The 25,098-nt window shown below is 41.8% G+C and overlaps 1 long non-coding RNA gene across 1 annotated transcript in view; it reads left to right on the plus strand.

The window, feature by feature from the left end:
- Positions 1-21,354, plus strand: part of LOC137164510 (uncharacterized) — a 43,711-nt gene extending 22,357 nt beyond the window's left edge. The window contains exons 2-3 of the long non-coding RNA XR_010923063.1: positions 19,927-20,010; positions 21,051-21,354. This is a non-coding gene — a long non-coding RNA (uncharacterized lncRNA). The remainder of the gene's footprint in view (positions 1-19,926; positions 20,011-21,050) is intronic.
- Positions 21,355-25,098: the final 3,744 nt, after the last annotated feature.

The raw sequence follows: 25,098 nt of genomic DNA on the forward strand, positions 1-25,098 counted from the left end.
CTGCTATTGTCTATCCACTTACAAAGAAACCTTTTGAGATGTAACCAAACAGATCTTGAGAGGTAAAAGGAGTTGTTGGGAGGAGGTGAACACTGCTAGAGGCACCACTGAAGATACAGATTTAAACTGAAAAATTCCCATACTAATACAATTCTATTGCATAGTGCATAGAGGCCCCAGCTAAGATCAGGCCTTGTTGTACTAGATGCTCTACATTCTCCTAATAAGAGACAATCCCCGTCACAAAGATTATGATGTAAGGAAGTAGTATTTGCCCCCATTTTTTGAAGTGGGCTGCTGAGAGAGTGAGATTTTCAAAAGTTCTCAGAATGAAGAAACCTAAACAGTCTCCCAAGGATCTGTACTGGGACCAGTGCTGTTCAATGTATTCATAAATGATCTGGAAAGAGTTAAACGGTGAGGTGTTTAAAGTTTGCAGACAATACAAAATTAATCAAGACCATTAAGTCCAAAGCAGACCAGAAACAGTTAAAAAGGATCTCACAAAACTGGGCAACTGGGCAACAAAATGACAGATGAAATTCCATCTTGATAAATACAAAGTAATGCGTAGTAGAAAACATAATCCCAACTACACATACAAAAAATGAGATCTCAATTAGCTGTTGCCATTCAAGAAAGATCTTGGAGTTGTGGAAGGTCTCTGTAAACATCTGCTCAATGTGTAGTGGCAGTCAGAAAATCAACAGAACATTAGGAACCATTATAAAAAGGAATTTATAATAAGACAGTAAATAATACCATTTTATAAGTCCCACATCTCGAATACTGCATGCAATTCTGGTTACCTCACCCTTCTCCACAGGCTTGTTGACCCCTTCAGAGAATTCTAATAGATTGGGAAGGCATGATTTTCCTTTTCAGAAGCTGCATTGCTTCTACTCCAACAAACTGGGTTCATTTGTGTCTGATAATTCTGTCCTTTAGTACCAGTTGAAACTATAGTAAAGTTAGGTTTTTCTGGCCTGTAATTGCCAGGATTGCCTCTGGAGCCTTTTTTTTTTTTTTTTTTTTTTTAATTGATATGTTAGCTATCCTCCAGTCATCTGGTGCTGAAGGTGATCGAAGTGATAAATATGAAATTACATAACTGTGGTATATAATCGGAGTTCCTTCACAATGCGTGAATGAGTCCAGGTGACTTATTAGTATTTAATTTATCAATTTTGTTTCAAAACCTTCTATGAACACCTCAATCTGGGACAGTTCCTCAGATTTGTCACCTGAAGAGTGGCTCAGGTGTGGGAAACTCCCTCGTATCTTTTGCAATGCAGAGAATTAATTTAGCTTCTCCACAATGACATTCATTTCCTTGAGTGATCTTTTAACACCTCAATCATTCAGTGGCCCCAATGATTGTTTGGCAAGCTTCCTGCTTCTGATGTCCTTAATTTTTTTGCTATTAGTTTTGTCTTTTGCTAATTGCTCTTCAAACTTATTTTTTTGGCCTACAAGCTTTGCCACCTCAATTACATTTGACTTGCCAGAGTTAATGTTCCTTTCTATTTTCCTCAATAAGATTTGACTTCCAATTTTTAAAGGATACCTTTGAGCCTCTAACTGCTTCTTTTACTCTGTTTAGCCATGGTGGCATTTTTTTTGGTTTTCTTACTATTTTTAATTTGGGGTATATATTTAATTTGAACCTCAGTTATGGTCTTTTAAAAAAAGACTCCATGCAGCTTGCAGGCATTTCTCTTTTGGGACTGTTCCTTTTAATTTCCATTTAACTAGCTTCCTCATTTTTATGTAGTTCCCCTTTCTGAAGTTAAATGCTACTGTGGTGGGTTCTTCAGTATTCTCACTCTCCTTAAGGATGTTAAATTTTAATTGTTATAACATTCATCATCTCTTGGACCAGATCTTGTGCTCCACATAAGACTAAATCAAGAATTGCCTCTCCTATTGGGAGTTCCAGGACTAGTTGTTACAAGAAGCAGTCATTAATGGTGTCTAGAAACTTTCTCAGCATCCCATCCTGAAGTGATATGTACTCAGTCAATATGGGGATAGCTGAAATCCCTCATTATTATTGTTTTCTATTTTTATAGTCTGTCTAATCTCCCAGAGCATTTAGCCATCGCCATCCTGGTCAGGCGGTCAGTCGTAAAGACTATAACAGTAGGAACAATTTCAAGCATGGAATTTCTATTCATAGATTCTATGGTATAATTTGATTCACTTAAGATTTTTAATATATTTGACTTTCTCCCACAGATAGTGCCACTCCCCAATCAGCACACCTATTCTGTCATTCCTAGATATTTTGTATTAGTGTCCCATTGACTTGTCATTTTTCCACCAAGTTTCTGTGATGTCTGATATCAATATCCTCATTTAATATCAGGCACTCAAGTTCATCCATCTTAGTATTTAGACGTCTAGCACTTGTATACAAGCACTTATAAAATGTGTCACTTTTTAGTGGTCTGCTTTCACGTGATGTTAAAGGGGACTTTTTTTTTTTCTTTCCATTTGACTGGTTATCCTCCATTCCTACCTGTACTGTAACTTCTCTCCGCTCCTCTTTACTAGGACATAGAGAATCCTGATTAATAGATCCTCCCCATGTGATGTCTTTGTCCAAATTTATGAGCACCTCTACACCTTTCAGCTTTCTCCAGCCCGTAGTTCAAAAACTTCTCTGACCTTTTTAATTTTACATGCCAGCAATCTGGTTCCATTTTGGTGTAGGTATAGAATCATAGAATCATAGAATATTAGAGTTGGAAGGGACCTCAGGAGGTCATCTAGTCCAACCCCCTGCTCAAAGCAGGACTAACCTTTGCTATATCATCCCAACCAGGGCTTTGTCAAGCCGCAGCTTAAAAACCTCTAAGGATGGAGATTCCACCACCTCCCTAGGTAACCCATTCCAGTGCTTCACCACCCTCCTAGTAAAAAACTTTTTCCTAATGTCCAACCTAGACCTCCCTCCCTGCAACTTGAGACCGTTGCTCCTTGTTCTGTCATCTGCCACCACCGAGAACAGCCTAGCCCCATCCTCCCTGGAACCCCCTTTCAGGTAGTTAAAAGCCGCTATCAAATCCCCCCTCACTCTTCTCTTTTGCAGACTAAACAAGCCCAGTTCCCTCAGCCTCTCCTCATAAGTCCTGTGCTCCAGCCCCCTAATCATTTTTGTTGCCCTCCGCTGGACTCTCTCCAACTTGTCCACATCCTTTTTGTATTGGGGGGCCCAAAACTGGACACAATATTCTAAATGCGGCCTCACCAATGCTGAATAGAGGGGAATAATCACTTCCCGTGACCTGCTAGCAATGCCCCTCCTAATGCAGCCCAATATGCCATTGGCCTTCTTGCCAACCAGGGCACACTGCTGACTCATATCCAGCTTCTTATCCACTGTTACCCCCAGGTCCTTTTCTGCAGAGCTGCTGCCCAGCTCGTCGGTCCCCAGTCTATAGCTGTGCATGGGATTCTTCCTTCCTAAGTGGAGGACTCTGCACTTGTCCTTGTTGAACCTCATTAGATTTCTTTTGGCCCAATCCTCCAGTTTGTTTAGGTCACTCTGTATCCTATCCCTACCTTGCAGGGTATCTACCACTCCCCCCAGCTTAGTGTCGTCCGCAAACTTGCTGAGGGTGCAATCTACCCCATCCTCCAGATCATTAATAAAGATGTTGAACAAAACCGGCCCCAGGACCGACCCCTGGGGAACTCCGCTTGTGACCGGTTGCCAGCTAGACATGGAGCCATTGATCACTACACGTTGAGCCCTATGCTCTAGCCAGTTCTCTATCCATTTTATAGTCCATTCATCCAACCCATACTTCTTTAACTTGCTGATAAGAATACTGTGAGAAACCGTATCAAAAGCTTTGCTAAAGTCAAGGTATATCACATCCACCGCCTTCCCCACATCCACAGAGCCAGTCACCTCATCATAGAAAGCAATCAGGTTGGTCAGGCATGACTTTCCCTTGGTGAATCCGTGTTGACTGTTCCTGATCACCTTCCTCTCTTCCAAGTGCCTTAAAATGGATTCCTTAAGGACCTGCTCCATGATCTTTCCAGGGATTGAGGTGAGGCTGACCGGTCTGTAGTTCCCCGGATCCTCTTTCCTCCCTTTTTTGAAGATGGGCACTATATTTGCTTTTTTCCAGTCCTCAGGGACCTCCCCCTGTTCCCACGAGCTTTCAAAGATAATAGCCAATGGCTCTGAAATCACCTCAGCCAACTCCCTCAGCACCCTCGGGTGCATTGCATCCGGCCCCATGGACTTGTGAATGTCCAATCCTTCTAAATAGTCTTGAACCTGTTCCTTCAGCACTGCGGGATGTTTGCCTCCTTCCCATTCTGTGCCACCCAGTACAGCAGTCTGGGAGCTGATCTTGTCTGTGAAGACAGAGGCAAAAAAGGCATTGAGTACCTCAGCTTTCTCCACATCCTCCGTCACTAGGTCGCCTCCCTCTTTCTTTAAGGGGCCTACACTTTCCCGAATCTTCCTCTTGTTGGCAACATGCCTGTAGAAACCCTTTTTGTTCCCCTTCACGTCCCTTGCTAGCTGCAACTCCAATTGTGCTTTGGCCTTCCTCATTTCATTCCTGCACGTTCAAGCAGTGTTTATATAATCCTCCCTAGTCATCTGACCAAGCTTCCACTTCTTGTAAGCTTCTTTTTTGTGTTTAAGTTCGCCAAAGACTTCTTTGTTAAGCCAAGCTGGACGCCTACCATATTTGCTATTCTTTCTGCACATCGGGATGGTTTGCTCCTGTGCCCTCAATAAGGTTTCTTTAAAATACAGCCAGCTCTCTTGGGTTCCTTTCCCCCTCATATTAGCCTCCCAGGGAATCCTGCCCATCAGTTCCCTGAGGGAATCAAAGTCCGCTTTTCTGAAGTCCATGGTCCGTATCCTGCTGTTCCCCTTTCTTCCTTTCATCAGGATCCTGAACTCGACCATCTCATGGTCACTGCTGCCTAGGTTGCCACCCACTTCTACTTCCCCTACCAAATCTTCCCTGTTTGTGAGCAGCAGGTCAAGAGAAGCATGGCCCCTAGTTGGTTGCTCCAGCACTTGCACCAGGAAATTGTCAGCGACACTCTCCAAAAACTTCCTGGATTGTTTGTGCTCTGCTGTATTGCTCTTCCAGCAGATGTCAGGGTGATTGAAGTCTCCCATGAGAATCAGGCCCTGTGAACTGGAAACTTTCCCCAGTTGAGTAAAGAAAGCCTCATCTACCTCATCCTCCTGGTCTGGTGGTCTGTAACAGACACCTACCACGACATCACGCTTATTGTTCTTGCTTCTAAGCTTAACCCAGAGACACTCAACTGACTTATCTCCAGTTTCATACTGGAGCTCAGAGCAGTCATAGTGCTCTCTTACATACAGTGCAACTCCTCCCCCCTTTCGCCCCTGCCTGTCCTTCCTGAACAGTTTATACCCATCCATGACAGCGCTCCAGTCGTGTGAGTTACTCCACCAAGTCTCAGTTATTCCAATCATGTCGTAGTTTCTTGACTGTGCCAGGACTTCCAGTTCCTCTTGCTTGTTTCCCAGGCTTCTTGCATTTGTGTACAGGCACTTGAGATAAGTAGCCGACTGGCCTACTTTCACAGTATGAATCGGGAGGCCTCCCCTGCTGCCCCCTCCTCCTTCTGCTTCCTTGTGGTGTCCCTCTTCCCCACTAACCTTCGGGCTTAGGTCCCCGTCCCCCGTCAAAACTAGTTTAAAGCCCTCCTCACTAGGTTAGCCAGCCTGTCTGCGAAGATACTCTTCCCTGTCTTCGTTAGATGAATCCCGTCTCTTCCTAGTAGTCCTTCTTCCTGAAACAATATCCCATGATCGAAGAATCCAAAGCCCTCTCTTCGACACCACCTGCGTAACCACGCATTTACTTCCACAATGTGACGGTCCCTACCTGGGCCTTTTCCCTGAACAGGGAGGATCCATCCTTCCTGTACAGGCTCCCCCTTTCCCAAAAGATTCCTCAATTCCTAACAAATCTAAAACCCTCCTTCCTGCGCCATTGTCTCATCCATGCATTGAGACCCTGCAGTTCTGCCTGTTTGGTCCTGTGTGTGGAACTGAAAGAGTTTCAGAGAATGCTACCATGGAGGTCCTGGGCTTTGATCTTTTACCTAGAAGCCTATATTTGGCCTCCAGGACCACCTCCTTTTTCCTATGTCATTGGTACCTACATGTACCATGACCATAGGCTCCTCTCCAGCACTGTGCAGATGTCACAAAAGATCTGCAGCCTTCACACCCAGAAGAAAACTGCACAGTGAATTGCCCTGGTCATCACAAACCTTTATTATTACCTGTCTCTTCCTAATAACTGGGGTTCCCTGCTCTGGAGCAGTATCCTTGGTGTGAGAGGATACCATGATATCATCTGAAAGGAAGGTACCAACTATGGGCTCGTTTCCCAACTTCCTAGTTTTTCTTTCCCTGAGGCTTTCATCTTCTTTCACAGACTGGGGGAGGGGGACTGGGATCACTCTATTGCATCCCAGAATGTTTCATCTGTGTATCACTGTCTCCCTTCAGTCCTCCAGTTCAGCAACTCTGCTCTAAAGAGTCTATAATCTGGGTCTGAGGGCCATGAGCTCCTTGCACCAAATGCACACACACACAATACATGCCTTGTGGGCAGGTGGTGTACATGCTCCATTCAGTGCAATGAACGTGGATAGTGCCAACTCTGCTGCTGGACTTCTGCCTGCATTCTTTGTACTCCCATGTTTTCTCAGGGGAGAGGGGAGTGTTTATTGGCCTAAATTTAAAGAATGTTAGGTGTATCTGGCTCTCATGCTCCCTTTCTAAACTCCCCTCACAAAACTCTCCTGGTTGCCAGCTCCTCTGGTTGCGTAAAGGCTGGCTTTTTGAACTCCTGTTCTCCTTAGGTTGCTTAGGTTAAGGGTTCCTAAAGGGATTAGGAATCCGAGCTAGGCTCAGCACATGGGCCCCCCCCCCCCCCCCCCCCCCCATGGACCCTCCTGTATACTAAAAGAATGTAAAGAACACTCACCCCAAGGGTTATGTATCCAGAGAAATCCCTTGTAAAACTCCCCTGTTCGTTGCTCCTGTTCACTCATGTGACTGATGGCAATATGTAAGATACCAGGACAAGGCCATAGTGGACACCAGTTTCAGAAAATGTTTCAGCTACATTCTTCTCTGGTGTTAATCAGGTACTTGATGATTCTTCATGATTTGTTAGGGCTAGGAAAAACTAACCTGGATGGACTTGGACAGAGAATGGTACTGAAAGGCTAACGATACATTGCTGGTTTGGAGTTAATACAACTTGATCCTGACTTGTGTGCAGTTGGGCATGCAATGAATCTCCATTATGTGTTTGTTTATGGGCGTGATCACTTCTCAGATTGATTTCTCCTCTCCAGTTGACAATCACTTTAGTTTGGAAGACATTTAAAAAAAAAAAAATCAAAGTTAATTGTATACAAGCTGAATTGGAAATTGATTAAGGAACATCTGTAAATGTCTAGCTAATAATGCCTTATTGAAACACAGCATATGCCACTAGAAAGGAGTTTCCAGCACTTTTAATGATTGGACAACAGTTGTCGTCCTTGTGTATGTTTCAACATTCTGAAACCGTTAAGTGGTGTAAGAACAGGCATAGGTAGATTGCTTCTGGCTCCCATATCCCAGTAGAGATTTAAAACTGGACCAAGTGGTCAGTTTGTTATGCAACAATAGTTCTTGCTGTAACCATCTCCAGATCAGGCCAAGGGATGAACACACAGTGGTCTCACATGGCAGTGGCATGTTGATTTGTTTACTAGGTGCTATAGCAATTGGTGTTGACTTAGCACATAGCAATTTTCCCTCTGGGGCAGTATGGAACCAGTATCCCCAGCATGATCAGATTCAGAGGCATGATGCTGCTAGCATCATTGTCTTGGGAATAAGATGTAAAACAAGATGCAGAACACTTCTTATTGTAAAGGTCACATGGGACCTCTCGGTCACCTTTCCATAAGCCCTCCTCTTGCAAATGTCCCAACTGTACAGGGATAGTCCTGATATTCAGAGCTTTTTCTTATATAGCTGCTTATTACCCCCCCACCTCAGTCCCAATTTTTCACACTTGCTATCTGATCACCCTAGCTTATGGTGTTGGAATGCTGGCTAAATCCCAACTCAGGCAAAATGTAACTACCAATCTAAATTTTACTGCAGTTTAATTGGGAAGTCTTCACTTCCCCTCTTGTGCACACAGCGGTGTGGTGTTGCTGGTGCAGTGTCAGTTTCCACCTGAAAGGATGTTGCAGCAGTGTTTGAATTCATCTTTAAAGACACACTTAGGAATATTTTGGAATTAAATTGTGTGTATGTTTAGGTGTGTAAGATATTGGGCTAAAATGTCTTTTCAACTGCAAGATGGGTTTTTTAAACTTGCATAGTAAAAGGGGAAAAAGTACCCACAATCAATTTTTTAGGGTTTTCCTTTCTTGCAATAAACTAAACATTATGGGGAAGAACCACAATTATATCTGTAATTTCTTCTTGTACCCATGTGTTGCAAGCAATATCAAGTAATTAAACAAGTCAGAGTAATAGGTGGCTTATTGGAAAGGTTACTATTGGTGGCTTAGTGTGGGATTTTTAAATGTGAACTACTGTACAATCCCCAGGCCTTGCAGAGTGAGTTGAGAACAAGACTTTAGACAGTTCAGGTACAATTTACTCTTTTGTGGGTCTAACTGCAGTCTAGAAATAACGTTTAAAGTCGCTTGCATGTGTGTAAATTATAATTGCAATTTACATGTATGTCAGCTTTCATTGCAAAGGACCTAAAGTGCTCTACACACTGTGCCTCAGTGCTGTACAACTGAAACACAGCCATCTCTGGAATAGATGGTGATGAACAACATACAGCACAGCAATGGCTGAAGGTGGAATTTTGACTGAGGACACGGGGACAAATGCATGCTCTTAGAAGTACCCTGGGAGTCTTTATTTTCACACAGGCCCTGGGGTTTTAAGGTCACATCTGAAAGACCCCCATAGCTGCATTGTAATAAAACCTAACTACCACAGGATGAACTGAATCTACACTGCCAACATTTGAACCTCTTGGTTCCAGGAAGTCTGTTCAGACCTGTGGTTTAGACCACTAAGCCATCCTCTTAGGCAGTAACCATATTGAGCTTTAACAGATGGCTTAGGGGCCAAATAACTAAATATTGACATTCCGGTCTTTGTTTAGGAAACATCAGTTCAAGGAAAACATGCTTACTTTAGCAAACATCTTTATTCCAGTGGCTCACCATTCTAAAGGCAATCAATGGCTAAACATTTTAGCATAGAACTCAAAGCATTGTGGGATAGAACTAAATTTCATTTTTTCCCCTCAAATCCACACACAAGTTAACTCTTTCCTGTAGTCTAGGCAGTCTAGATGCACTGTAATAAGGTCACCTTTTTTTACTAGTGAACTTGTCCTAAGTAAAACTTAAAAATATTTAAACTGAACACACACAAAATGGGTTAGCAATAACTTCATTCAAACAAATCCTGTTTCTTGCAGTAAACTAGAGCACACAATTTTAGCTTAGGGATTATCTGGGATTTTACTTAAATGGCACAAATGTACATGAAGCTGTATGGCATTTTACAAAACATAGTTAGACAAGGTCTCTGCCCCACACACCTTATCTGTCCAATTCAGAGTCTACCTTGTTGAACTACTAGCTACTAAAATAAACAAAAAGTAGGGCCTGAGCAGGCAAAGTATCACTCGAAGTGATAAATTTGAAGGAGAGCTGGTTTGTTTGGGGCCACAGGAAAATGAAGGCATTTTCACTTCAGGGAATGGCAGCATGGGAGGGGGGGAGGAGAGAGAAAGAAAAAGCACAGCATGAGAAACTGACAATGGGAGCATCAAGGGGAGAGCAATGGGGGGGGGGGGGGCGGGGGGGGAGGGCAGGAGGGACCCTGAACACAACTGGGTTCATGATTTCCTGTACAAACATCCCCCTGCACAGACAATTAAGCCAGACTGCACAGAGGTAAGGCTGAAGCCCTGTAATATGAGACTTGGTGACTGTCATTCTCTGAATGCAGAGCTGCAAGCGTTATGAGCATGTTGCAAATAATGAACCCGTTTTGCAGAAATCAAGGATGTTTTGCTGAGGAATTACTCCTCCCCCCCTCCCCCCCCAGCCTACATTATATTTTTATCCCACAATTACCATTTGAGCAGTTTTATTACTTATGAAATTAGCTATTTTCAGATCCCCCAACAGAATGTTGGATGAAGCAGATTGTTTCTTAGCCAGCATTTGCCAAGAAAACACATCCAAGCACCCTGAACACTCTAGCAAAGTTACTGGAAACTTCCTGTGCTGTTTCAAATGTTGGCAAGTCCAGCAGATGTGCATGGTTCTGAGGTAGAAAAATAACACCTGTATAACTCTCTCTCCCTCCTCCTCTTCTTCTCCCCCCCCCCCCCCAATGCCTGGGCATCCATTTTAAATTCTTTTTTTAATATTAAAAATGGCTTTGCCCCCACACCTGACAGCTCTTAATGAATATTATCCACATACTTTTTTCATTTACAAGTCCCTGGTGTATCCCATTTAAAAATGCTTAGACTCCCTACCTCAGTTTCTGAACAGTTCAAGCTTCAAAGAGATAAAAGATGGCAGATTTTATCTCTCTTGCCCAGGACTTTGCCTATATCTGCTTCCAAGTCTGCATTCTAGACGTATCAATGACTTCATCTTTCACATCTACTTCTCTTCAGTCACTTTTGCAATTTACATTTTTTACTAGCCCATCCTGTTTATACTGTTGCAATCCTTTCTGCGCTTGATTCTGTGGAATTACTTTTTATTCCTTCCTTAGAACCATATCCATTTGAGATGGAAAAGGCTGACTAGGTTATCTTGTCCATTTTCCCCCTGCCAATGCTGAATTATTTCCTACAGTCTAACTTTAAAATTACTTACGCAATGGGGTTTCCACTATTTCCCTTATGAGGCTATATTCCATGGTATGACACTGTAGAGCTCATCATTTAGGAAGTTTTCATAATCGTTATCTTAAATTTTCCTTCCTGTTTTTTTTGTTCTATATCCTTTGTAGTTGCATCCTATTGGACCACTCTAAATGATTGCTCTCTCTTGGTGTTGACATCTTTCAAAACTCCGATACCATATAACTTAATTTATTCACAAGTTGTTGGTCACCTTTCCCTCCTCACAATAACACAATGTGCCTGATTCTTTCTTGAGATAAATAACCAAGAGAGAAAGCAGTCCATGCTATCAGCATTTGCTGAACTGTTATATTTACCCCTGCAACTCTCCTTTTTTGTTAATTAAGTACACTTCTGATAATTTCCTTGTAGCCTTAGGGGTGTTGTGTAACTGATTTGAGGCTCCCAACACTTCACAGATCAATGTTAGACTACTATTTAGGAATTGCCTTAAGTTGGGGTTGGTGTGAAGTTGTACTGTCCTATAGGGAGCCAAGGAAGGCACAAACAGTCCCCAAACTTCCTGGTGGAAAGGGTGTATGTGCCCAGACCACACTGTCACTTTAGGGGGTGCAGCTTGTTCTACAAGCCAGGGCACACATGGAGAGAGGACAGAGTAAGGATCCTATCAGGAGCAGTGTGCATGGAAGGAGCAATTCTTGTGCTCAGACAAGTGCAGCGACTTTGGCCTTTGCATAGGGCAGGCAAGGGGGAGATATTTTGCACCTTATCTATTGTATACTTGTGCAATAGCCAAGGATTACCTGGCCCTTTGTGGGTTGACCCTTAGGAATTGGACATGTAGTTATCAAATCAGAATTTAATAAGAGAAAATAAAAAGACAAGGAGGGGGAATGTTCCCTTTAAAGGACCAGGTTAAGATAAACAAACCAGCCCAGCATCATTGTATTTGATATTGATTAAGGCAGTGACTGAGCAGAAAAATTGATCCTTTTCATTTTCATGGTCACTGAGTGAAATAGAAAAATGCAAAATAAATAGTATAGAGCAGTTTTCTACAAAACTCTTCTACAAAACTGCTTCCTCTCATGTGGGAAGTTTCTTTACTTCTGTAATATAGTATTGGAACACAGCACAAGCTCCAGCAGTTGCTAGAGTTAAGGTTGTATAACAGTTTCCATTCTAACTGTTTTTAGAACTCAGAATAGGGAACACAGTTCACAAAAATGTCCTTGTCCTCCCTTTTCCCATTAAAACTCAATATTTCAATGAAAATATGCATCTGAATTCTGACACTATTAACCAGCTCTACTAACAACTTTCACTTTCTGAAAATGCCATAATTCTCTGCTAAAAGATGAATTTTTGGAGAAAGTTTGGACACAGCTATAGATAAATATTAGAATCATAGGAGATGCTGGGAAAAGCTTCCTGCAGACCTTGTAACAGGGGAAGGGGCTGAGGGAGGGCTCCTGCATACTTGAATCACATTTTCAAAAATGCTCAGCACATGCAATTGAGGCCAGAGTTTTCAGAAGTCGCTGCCTATTTAGATGCCAAAATAAGATGCCATGTTTTCAAATGTGTGCTGACCACATCTAATCATCAGATCACTTATTCAGATGCCTAAAAAATAAAATTTGGCCTCGGAGAGTTGAAAATTTGACCCTGAGGGCTTTTGAAAATTTGCCACCCAGTTGTGTGTGCTAAGCATTTCTGGCTATTAATGAACTCAGTTGCTACTTTTAAATATCTCTAGTTCCCCCGCCTGCCTGCCTTAGTTTTATCAACCTGAAATGAATTGAGCCATGCACGGCACCAGACAAATCTTGTTGAGACCTACTCTATAACACATGTCATCAGAATTAAAGAAATACTCTTGGCAAAAACACAAATCGAGAACCCCTTGGTTTCCTTTTAACAAAATAAATACTGTTAGGAAGAGCTTTTCTTAACTGATTCCAAATCTGGCAATTCTCAGTCAGGTTGGCTCCATGGAGTCCTGTGGAGCATCAATGATCTGGTCAGGCTCGAAATAGATGGGCCATGAATAGTTTCCGTAGGAGGGAAATGAGAGGGGTGATTGAGATGAGCTCACCACTTCAGGAGTACATGGGTAGGCAGAAAAGTACATATGCAGTAGGGGCCAGGCCTCATTGGGGCACCATTTACAATAGAACATAAGATGTGGCAAATGGATTGGAGGTCACGGTGCTTCAGAGTGGAAATGACTAAAGTATGGTTATACTGGAATTAAGGGGTAGGTTTTTTTCTCCACAAAATGCTCTGCACTCTTGAAGTTAACACTCGCTGCTCTGTTTAAGATTCATTCAACCCTTGTGGCCTTATGTGTGGTGCCTTTGTTCTGTTTTCTCAATTGCTGCCACAGCAGCTCACTGAGGGTTATTTTTGGCAGTTACCTTCTGGCCCCTTTTGTTGCCTTTGTCTCTTTCCACTACACTCTAATACATTTCACTAGGACTGTTACGCTCCCAGGATATATGGGGAGAGTGTAAGGGAATAAATTCAGTCAATTGTGCAGCCAGTAATGAGTTGTACTGCAGCCACTTCCAACCTTGTCTCATGCTATTTTCCCCTTCACAAGTGAAACTTCACAAGCTTTGGCTTTTGGTCTGGATTGTTGCCTGATTTTTGCCCTGTCTTAATTCGTAGTAATTCATTTCTTCTGTACGTACCAAGGCTGCCCCATATAGGACCTGATCCTGTTCAAACTGAAGTCGATGGAAGCTAGCTTTGGTCCGCACAGTCTGAGACTAGTTTAGTTACTCCATGAATTCCCACCACCTTTTTATGCTGCTGGTGGTTTTTCCTCATGTTCCCTGTATACATTAGACCAGGAATAGTCAATTATCTTTGTCACGGTCCAATTTTCTTGGTCAAGGTACATTTTTTTTGGGGGGGGGAATCCCAACAATAAGTAAGTAAATATTTCAGGGTCTGTTCAAAAGCATGTGGTGGTCTGGATTTGGCCTGCAGTCCCCCTATTGACTACCCCGCTTTACACAGTATCTCCCCAGAACAGGGACCTCGCTTTAGTGTATAACTGCAGCTTTGTGCACATGCATTTATATAAATGCAATACACTTAATATATTCATGCTCTCTTGGCATGAGGGAATCCAATTTAGAATTTGTTACTTCTGCAAAATGAAGTGTGTTCCAAAGCTGGCTTGGGGTGCCTATGCAGCTCAGAGCCATGGGCTCTCTAGCAGAAAGATCGAGACGTAAAGCAGAATCTTGGCTTTTCTTATGGCAAAGAGCTAACAAATTTTTCACTCACATGTTTACTAAGCACACTTTGCTCCAATCAAGGCTAAAATGACAATGTAACCTCAGATCACTACAGGAGAGAGATTAGTGGTGTGAAAGGCAACTGGATTAACGAAAGGAGTGAGAATAAGGAACTTCTGTTTTTTAATTCTGAGCTCAGCTCTTGCACTGACTCCCACTGTTGCCTTGGTCAACTCCCTTAACACCCAGCCTCTTTCCCATTTGGTGTTAGTGTTTCTTACCTACCTCACAGGGGGAGTGACAATGACTAAGTTGTTACACATATAAAATGTTGCATGCAGTGGAATTCACCACATGCAAGCAATGGGGAAAGCCTGTGTAGAGAAAAGACTACTCACTTTGCATAAAACAGTGTGTTAGACCCTTGCAAGCACCTGCTTCAGAAATGGCCAAGCAGCTTAAGGTTTGCCTATGATTGCCAACACCACAAAGGGCTTTTGTCTCATTATGTTGGACTTCGGAGTGGAAGGTGAGAAATCAAAGTTTTTGGGGGGAATATCCTGAAGTGTCGTCTCAGAAACACTCCCCAAAATCCTCAGGCTGCTACTGTGTAAAATGGCAGATTTTGGGGGACATTTGGGGGAGGGAACTATTTTGTAGGCTTACCCAAATGCTAAGGCTGACTCTGCTAGGGTGTGTTGGTTCCCAGCAGGAACAAAGGTTGAACTTAAACTTCAAAAAATGACTAGTGATTTTTAGGTGCCTCTGTTTCTAAAAGCCAGGTTGGCTACCCAAAAACTACTGGGCACCTACCTGTCTGAAAATCAGGCCCCCTTTTGGCTGTGTTTGATTGGACACCCAATCACAAGTCACTTTGAGGGGGAAAATGTCCTTACACGATAACAGGTACTTGATAAACGAACATAGGAAAGAGGGAATTTTGACCCAGAAACCTTAACAGTCCTTACAGAACAAATCTTGATTTTTTCCATAAGGATGATGATATGGAACATGTGCATGAAGATAGCATGGCTGATGGAAATGAGTGTCTAGAAATGGAAATTTCCACCTCTGAAGTAGAAGGAAAAACATAGAGCTTACCTTACTCAAATCCAGGGAACTGAATAACTAAAGAACTGGCACATGACTGCTAGTCAGTAGCAAGAATTTTAATCTATTTGGGGGGTAGTAGCTATTCAGTCATATGGTAACATCGTACCTACATTTAAGAAAGGGGGGAGGGGGAGAATGATCTAGGCAATTACTGAGGTCAGACTAACAAGCCTGTAATATGCAAGGCTCACAGTATGAAAGAGAGAACAATCAAATTCATAGAGATAAATGGTATAGGGAATTGGGTTTACTAAAGGTACATCATGCCAAACCTGACTTTTTCTTTGAAAAAGTAACTGATCATTTTTTTAGATAAAGGTAGTACAGAATGTACTTGGTCTTCATTAAAGCGTTTGACACAATACCACATGGAAAATGATTAGTCCCATTTTAAGGAAGATGGGGATCTGTACAAGCATTAAGGTGGATAAAGAACTGGCTAAAGGGGAGAAGGCAGTGGGTTGTGCTGAAAGGTGAATTATTGGCCTGGAGGGAGGTTACTGGTGGAGTTGCTCAAGGCTTGGTCTCGGAACCAATCTTAGTCAATATTTTTATTAACGAGGCTTGCACAAAAAGTAGGGGTGCACAAATTTGCATATGATATAAAGCGGGGAGGCCTCTTCTATACAGAGGAGGATCAGGATGGTATACTGGAAGAATGTGAAGTGGACAAATAAGATGAAATTCAATAGTACAAAGTGCAAGGTCATGAACAGAGGGTCTAATAAGAATTTCTGCTACAAGTTGGAGGCTCAGCTGGGAGAGACCTGGGTGTGTGGATCGATGACCGGAATGACCGAACCGTTAAGGTGATACAGCTGTAGAAAAAGGCAAACACAATACTAGAATGTATTAGGCAACTTTCTTCCAGTAGAGAGAGAGATTAATGCCATTGTACAATCCACTGGTAAGACCTCATCTGGAATACTGTATACAAATCTGGAATAATAAATTAAATTGAACTGGAAGGCCTAAGAGCTTGGCTGCTTAAGTCTAGCAAAAGGAAGGGGTGGGGGTGGGGGTGGGGGTGGGGGTGTGTGTGTGTGTGTGTGTGTGTGTGTGTGTGTGTGTGTGTGTGTACACACACACCAGGGAGGGTGAAGAGCTACTTAAGCTGAAGGACAATGCTGGCACAAGAACAAATGGATATAAACTGGCCATGAACAAATTCAGACTGGAGATTAGAAGGTTTCTAACTATCAGGGTTGAGGTTCTAGAACAACTTCCCAATGGGATGTGTGGGGGGCACAAAACTCCATTTCCATTGAGAGAGAGAGATGGTGTGTATGTGGTGGGGTTGCTTGTGGTGGTAGGGGACAGGATTCAGCAGCCCTGGGGCTCACTTTTGATGTATGTTACTAAAGCTCATGCTTCAGGGTTTCAGCCAGCTACTGGTAAGGATATGTTTTTCACACCCCTCCAGTGTATTCTGGGTGTTGGGGTTTTTTTTTTAAATATCTCCTTCCTCTGAAGCATCAGAGATGGCTGTGGATGGGGAGGGCCAGGCTCTGAGGTGGCACTGAGCATTCACACTCAGGTGTGTGGCTGGCTGGTTCTTGCTCACATGCTTATAGTCTAACTGGTCACCATATGTGGGGTCAGGAAGGAATTTTTCCCCCCAGGTCAGATTGGCAGTGATCTTGGGGATAGGGGTTGGGGGTTGCCTTCTGCTACAAAGTGGGGGGGTGGGTCCCTTGCCAGGGATTGCCTGGGTATACTTAACTTCCCTGCCATTGCCTAGGCCTTGAGCACTGGTGCATCTCAGCTCTTGTATTCTCTGCAAGTGGCATATAATGGTTCAGTCTCCTGTGGGCTATAAAACATTGGTTTAATCTCGGTTGTTGGGTGTAGGTGGCATGTGATCTACAAGAGGCCAGATGATCTGGTGACCCCTTCTGGCTTTAAACTCTGACTAACATGGGTCAAATTGAGCCTCACTTGTTTACACCAGCTCAGGATCTGGTCCATAGTTCCTTTCTCAGAGCAGTCTGAGTATAGAAAGTGTCCCCAGCTGCAAAATGCAGTGCCTCTTACTCTCTGGATTATTACTCTTCAAGACCTTAATGGCTTATTTTTGGAACATTGCCCTGTGAAATGTGCCCAGTGCCCACCTACTGAATTCCCATGCTTTTGTTTCCAGATTTACTCCCCCACTTAAAGGGAACATTTTTAATTTACAAATTAGGCAAGGATTGGCTCATCCCTCATGGTGCTATCTCTGCCAATGAAGTTAAAACATTTTTTCATAGAAAAGTATTTAACTAGTCTGCATTTGAACTCTCCTAGCCTATTATAGGACGTGGGTTTTTTTTTTTTAAACTCCTTGTTCATTTTTTTTTCATTGGAATGTTTGGTACTCAGCATCTGGATGTGTTTTTGTATATCTTAATTTAAGGGAGCTCTTGAGGTTGTTGGGTGTAGGTGACGATCAGCACAAGATAATGTTCCTAAGGTCAACCACTGAGTTTTAAAAATGTGAACAAAATGGCCTAGTAATGGGTATCAGCAGGAATTCTTGCTGCTATATCAAATATGGACTCAAAAGTCAGGGCTGCGTAGATGCCCACTGTATCATGATTAACAGAGGCAAGCTCATATCAAACAAAGCATTTGTCAGCATTTTCTGATTGCTTAATGCATTTACCACTCAGTAGAAACTGCTTTCTATAATTACGTAGGCTTTACCCCAAGTAAGAGAAGAATGGCCCAAGACTATTATGTGGTGGTGTCATGGTAGGAAGTCAGGGTTCTGAATGAAGGTGTGGGCGTTACATGAAGAGGCCCAGGCTCTAACACCATAACCTCTGTGTTTGACTGATGCCTTATCTTATGTAATACTGTGTGCTGTTGACAGTTCAGTCATAATTATCAGAGGTCTCAGAAGACACTAAAACCTTTTCTGTTTGACCAAAAATTTGAAAATGGAATTATTTGTTCATTTTAAACACTTTCTCCTCCCCCCCCCCCCCCCCACCCCGCCAACTGGGAAGACGTGAAGAATTTAAAAAGTGAGTGTTTCTCTCTTAAAATCTCCCCCCACTGTTCCAAGGAACAGTGAATGCAAGCCCCCCATTTTCTCATTTTTAAGAACTTTTTCCATTTTCTAGGGAAGAAAAAGGGAAAAGCAGCTTAAAAGTTTTTAAAAAGTGAGAACATCTTTCACTTATTTTTACCCTTTTCTCCCTTTTTTTGGGGGTCAGGGAGAAGATTGAGACTTCTCATCCTTGCTCCAAAAAAAGGGGGGTGGTGGTGAGGGGGCAGGGGAGGGATCTGCAAAACCCAAATGGGAAAAAAATTTTTTTTGACTTTTTTTAAAATGGGGAGGGGGAGCGAATCCTGGCAAACTTTAAACATTTTTGTGAAAACTTAGTCCAAATTTTCTGTCTCTGCCTTACTGGGGTCTGCTGCAGTTGCCTTTTGTTCCAGTTGTGGCCTGTGTACGAATAAGTGTATACTATATAGCTATAATAATCCTTTCTGGTCTTAAAACCTGAGTGAAATCCTGGTCCCCTTGAAGTCAGTGAAGTTTACTATTTACTTCAAGGGGATCAGGATTTCACTTTATGAATCTTCGAAACTTTTAGCTTTTTACGGCATCTTTCATGCCATCTGTCTCCTGAAACACTTGATAATGCAGCAAGGAACATTTTAAACTTTATTTTTCTCTCCTCTATTAAATGTCTCTTAGTGAGATCCATCTTTGTAGTGTGTGAAAGTGCCATGAGACAGAGGTTCTGAGTAGGGTTTTAAAAACTGCCTAGAAGAATTAAATGCCTAATACTGCTTGGTCACATTGCTTTCATCACTTCTTGTCCTCCAATGGGTATAATTTGTTCTCCTGCACCTGCCATCTTGGAAAGTTGATCAGGAAAGTACAACCCCAAAGAACTCCCTGAACTATTGGTGATATGTTAATGGATTTAAAATAATTATTTTAAAATAATGTATTTGAGAAGTATAATTTATTGGGGGCCTGGACCATTTGTCTTATCAACACAAGGGACGGCTGGATTGCCATACTGGGATAGAATAGAGGACTGGAAGTTGAAAGATCTGGGTTGTTGTCACCTGGGAAAACATTTAGGGTCAGATTCTGCCACCCTCTCATGCTATGTATTATCTATCTTCAGAGGTTGACCCAGTGATGTTAATGGGATTATTTATGGAATAAAGTACTACTTGGCATGAATAAATGAGGAAGAATCTGGCCCATTGTTCTTTACACCTGCTAGCTCCTCAAGGCACTCTATAAACCTTAATCTTCACAATACTGCTATGAAGTATACTACCACAGGGTGTGCTGAATAATTCTATGTTTGTTTTGTAGATGAGGGTAACTGAGGCACAGATAGGTTAATGCTTAAATTTTTAAAGGTGTCCACTAATTGTGGGCTAATAGTTGGCAGTCCAACTTGACTCGAAAAGGTCTGATTTCCAGAAGTACTGAGTACATTTCAAGACAGACACTTTTTAAAAAACAAACTCACTATAAAATGAAGTGGATGGGGTACTTAAATGACAATGTGAGACTTGTTTCCTGTTTATAAGATGGTAATTGTATCTTGAATGAAATAATCTTGGAAGCCAAAGGCTTCCTCTTACAGATTCAGGGTGAAATCCTGGCTCCTCTGATGTCCATGGTAAAATCCCATTGAGCTCAACAGGACGAGGACGTCACCTTAACTGCTGTGAGTGCTCTCTATTAAACTGTTAATATGCAGATAGGGGCCCAACACCAAACTGAGAATCCCCGGTTAATGTTTATTCAAGTAACTGTTTTCCTAATGGGAAGATATTTGGGATTCCTTCAGAGGTGATTTGTGCTACTAAGAGTGGGAAGGTTTCTGGCCAAGTCAGGACACTGAGGTGGCACCAGTTCAAGACACTGAAATGGACTTAATCTTGTCCTGCTGGATTCCACATAAAGCACCTGGGCATCCACTTGTGACCTCAATTAAGCTGATGTACAGTACTGTGGACAAAGGTATAGCTTAGTGGATGGACATTGAGACTTCTGGGATCTGTTTCCAGCTCCCCATTTAATCAGTCTGTAGCTTTAGACTAGTCAGTTAACCCTTTTATTTTCTCCGTTTGACTGTGGGATAATACCTACCTCAGATGTCAATTAAAATTTGTAAAAGACTGAGTTAATTGGATAAAAGGCACCATATGAATGTGAAGTATTAATTAGAAAAATATAAGCCTATGCTTATTCTTCACACACCATTCCCTTGTTTCAGAAAATTAAATAGCGGGAAAAGAATTGTGGAGTTAGGAAGCAATAAAACCACAAAATGTATAATAAACCCACATGGAAAAGGAATATAGCTGACTTCCTGGATCTGAGTTATGTTTCAGAATATATAACATGCAGTACTGTATTTAAAATGGATTTGACAACATATAAAACATTAAAAATATGATGACATTGGCCAATATCTAGGATGTATATTTCCACACACACAATATATTGTCATGTGACTGATATTAAATAGCATAGAAATTGGCCATGTCATAATATTTTAGAGCTTTTTTAAATATGTTGTCAGAGCTATTTTAAATACATGTGCTCAGCATTTTATGAAACATCTAACATTTGGACATAAGGAATATATACTCTGGGTCCAATGGGACCAGTGTTTTAAATGTAAGGTGTAGCTAATACATACTACTTTTTTTGGTTTGCTCCTAAATCTACAACATATCTGCCTTGTTGTTCTATGTATAGATTTACATCAGTGGCAATCCACCTTCAACAAGCGGAGAGCCGTTCATGCAATCCTAATGCAGGCAAAACTGCCAATGAAGTTTCTGCAGAATTGGATCCTTTTTTGAGTTTTTTTTGCAATTTTGTGAATGGACAAGAGAACCTATGTAGAGTACAAGTATGCAAAACTAGTATTGATGCATTGCATGCCCATCTGTCACCTTTTTAGCTTAGGATTTCAAAGCCCATTACAAACATTAATGAACTGAGACTCAGTGAGACAAGTTGTTTTCATCTATAGAAAGGGATGTGATACTGAGGCACTGGAAGGTAAAGGTACTTACTCAAGGTCCCAAGGAACTTGTAGCAAAGCTGGAGATAGAATCTGTAGTCTCTGCTCTGTGACTTAGCAATGAGACGACAACACACTTGTTGGAAAGTAAGACTGTATCAAAACAACCCTCTTATTAGAGCAACTTAGAACTGTATTACTAAAGCCATAGTTATCTGAGGTATTGAAAACTACAGCACAGATGCAGGTTTTAACTTACTTTTTCTTTCTTGTAACTAACTTTTTTTTCCCTGAGTGCATGCCACATTGTTTCCAGGGACACATGACCCTCAGGCACCATAATGTGTCACTTGTTTTTTTGTTGAATTTGCTTGCTTTTGGCAGCCTGGTTTGTAGAGAAACCACTATATTAGGAACAGATCTTACTATTCATGATATCTAATGCTTTTCATCTGTAGATCTCAAAGAACTTCTGTATCATTATCCACATATTACTGGGGGGGAGCTGAAGTTGAGGAAGGGAAGTGACTTGCTGAAGGTCACCCAGCAGGCCAGTGACAGGGCACTGGACTGGAATCTTGGTTCAACGCCAAGATCGATCTACTAGGCTATGCCGCCTCCATTTTCATTGCACATTGTTTCAAAATCACCAGCATTCCATGACTCTCCTGTCTTGATACCTACATATAGTTTCCACAGGGCACCTGCACCCACTGAAGACCATGATAAGGCTTTGACTGCTATCCAGTCCAGTGAGTCAAATGCAATTTACACATTTTAAAAAAAAAAAAGGTCATGTAAGAAATAAACTTGGACCAGTTCCTATCGGGACCGAGTAAGCAGTGCTTGATTGAGGGGCTCCACATGTGGATAGCCAATTGCAGTATTGGGTTGATGAAGGCCCTGGGGTGGGTTGGTTTTTTTTTAACATCATTCATGGGCAGAAAATGGTTGTAGTTAGGCTACTGTTCGCCAGGATGCTGTAGAACACATGTCCGTAGGGTGTTAGAAAGCTAAGGTGGCCACTTTCAGTAATGATTTAAATATTGCCAAACTTGTTATAGATATGGGATTCTAAATAACCCAAGGTGGGCAGGCAGGGGGGCCTGAATCCTCCCATTTCTTGAGCCAGAATAGTGTTATCGATACTAATGCTGAGCTCTGTGACACTGCTCTAATTGGCATGCTTCAGTGTAGCTTCTCTTTTTTGGCTTCTGCCTGTTGGTATGGCTATTCCCTCAGCTAAATATGTGCTTAATTGAAACAGCAGTAGTGCTTTGGAAATAAAGGTCAGCATGGAGACTATTTTAAAAACAGCTACAGTCTGTAAATAGGGCTGCTGCTTCTTAAATTAGATCTGGCATTTTTTTCCTTTGGCTGGCTGATTAGACTGTTTCAGCACTTCCAGGAACATGGGGCTTCTAGAGCGTCTCCAACTGCTTTAGTTTAGATTTCCACCATTTGTTTGATTTATTTGCAATATTTTAAAGTATAGCATAAAGACAAGGATTTCTCCAGAGCAAATGATTGCTTTTTCATATGTCCATGTACAGGTTTTTTAAGCCAGTATATGGCCCAGTTTTCTTCTTTCTTGGTGCTTTGTCATTCATCTTTCCCATGCCTTTCCTATTAGATTTTTACATATTTGATTGGAAAAGACTAATTGCTGTCTAAATCCTTCTCTTATGTTCTAGGTGGATGTAGAAAAACAAAAGGGGCTAGAAGTACTGCTTAGTTTCTCTTTTCTCTCCAGAGGACCATCTGAATGGTGTAGCTTACTGACAAATAAGAAAAGCACTTTAAAGTGCAGCATGTAATTGTAATTATCTATAATGGTCCATATTTCCTTTTGGGGGAGGGAGGGGCCTTGCTAAAGGGGACAGGTGTTTAAAACAGCATAGACTTAGTCCTGAATGAGACACAACCAAAATGGTGGAAATGAGTTGTAAAATGGGAATTTCACATTTCCTGGTATGTGAGTTCCTGGAAGATGTCAATCTGACTGCCATACTGCTAAAACAATGGAACTGTAAGTGAATCTAAATTCTAAGCAAAGAATGGTTAAATTCAAAGCAGGTGCTGGATCATCTGCACATACTGGAACTCAAACACAACGTTAAAGGAAATAAGAGGAATGCACAGCTCAATACAAGAAACAGCAGCTCTTTTGTGTGTGGGGAGCTAGAACTGGCCAACATTTTTTGGTAAATAGAAAACTTATCAAAATACATTTTTTGGGGGGGAGGGGGTACTGAAACTATCTGTGAACTTGGATCCAATTAAGCAAATAGTTTTGGCCAAGAAAACCCGAGTTTTTTTGTAAATGACAAAACATTGACACTTTGCATTTTGAAATAAGATTTTGATGTAAAATTTAAGTAATTTAATTTTTAAAAAGGGGAGGTAAGAACATTCTGAAATGAACTAAACTTTGTTAACCTGAAACAAAATTTCTGTTTTTCAACTCTCTAAACACACTTATTGTTTTAGCAATAAATAAGACATTTTCCAGATATTTTGGTTTTACCCCCAAATCCATTATTCCCTCAGTTATAACAAGGGCCCAAGGACTTGGAGTGAAAGGAAAGTATGAGTTGTACTGTTCAGGTGGAGGGAAAACAGTCACCATATATCTTGAAATTTACAGAGATGTGAATTTGGGACCAATGCTTGGCTCATGCTGTTTGGTGTTCTCATAAGGCACAGCTAAACATGTCTTTACCCCACAGTGTAATTTTAGTATCTTATCTTGCTGTGAATTGTTGGCATCAGAAACAATGAATCATGAGGCTGAGGTTATAGACAGGTGGGAAGGTACAACACAGTGTTGAAACATTGCCACTGCCTGGGCGCTGTAACATAGAACCAGGATTTGACATGCAAAATGACACAGGATTTGATAATACCTTGTCATATGACAGGCTCTCTGATGCTATGATTAAACTAAAAGCAAGTGAGAGTTTTATTGTTAAATGAACAGAAATAGAAGGCTATCAAATCTATTAAGGCACTTTATATCTATATCCAGAGCTACAGTCTTAAGTATGCTTTTTCATCAGCATCTCAAAAGAGAATAAAACTGTTACATGTAATATATAATGTCCAAGTTGCAAGTGAATCTGTGAATGAGTCGTGTGTCGTGTCCGTGTCGTCGTCCCCCCCCCCCCCCCCCCCCCCCCCACACACACACACACACACACACACACACACACAATTCATCCCTTTCCTTCATGGAGCTCAGGGAGAAAAGCATTGCCCTCAGTAGTCTCATAACACTTGCAGCTCTGCATCAAGATAATGACTAATCAAATTACATGATTCAGTGCTTCAGCTGGTCACCTGGTGGGGTCCGGAAGGATTTTTTATCCCAGTGCATAAGTGACTAGATATGTTCTGTTTGTTTTTTTTTTTACTTCCTCTGAAACATCAGAGATTGGAGACAGGACACCAGACTGAGTGGAGCAGAGGTACAGAGACTTCTTTCTAGATGCCTAGCTGGTGTAACTTGCTCACATGCTTAGGGTTATGCTGATCATCAGATCTGGAGTTGGGAAAGAATTGTCCCAACGATCAGACTGCTAGGGACCTTGGGGTTTTCTTGCCCTCTTTTATAGCATGAGGTATGACATGCCTGCTGGGATCATCTGGACCAAAATCTAAAGGCCAATGGATCAAGCAGTGATTTTTCTGACCTAATGGGTGACACCCAACAAGAAACTTGTTTCTAAATAGAGTAGACAATGTAGGCATAGACTGTATGTAAAATGACCTCACCAA

This window comes from Emydura macquarii, unplaced genomic scaffold (assembly GCF_026122565.2).
Source record: "Emydura macquarii macquarii isolate MOO-44397 ecotype Brisbane River unplaced genomic scaffold, CSIRO-AGI_Emac_v2 contig_2676, whole genome shotgun sequence".
NCBI lineage: Eukaryota > Metazoa > Chordata > Testudines > Chelidae > Emydura > Emydura macquarii.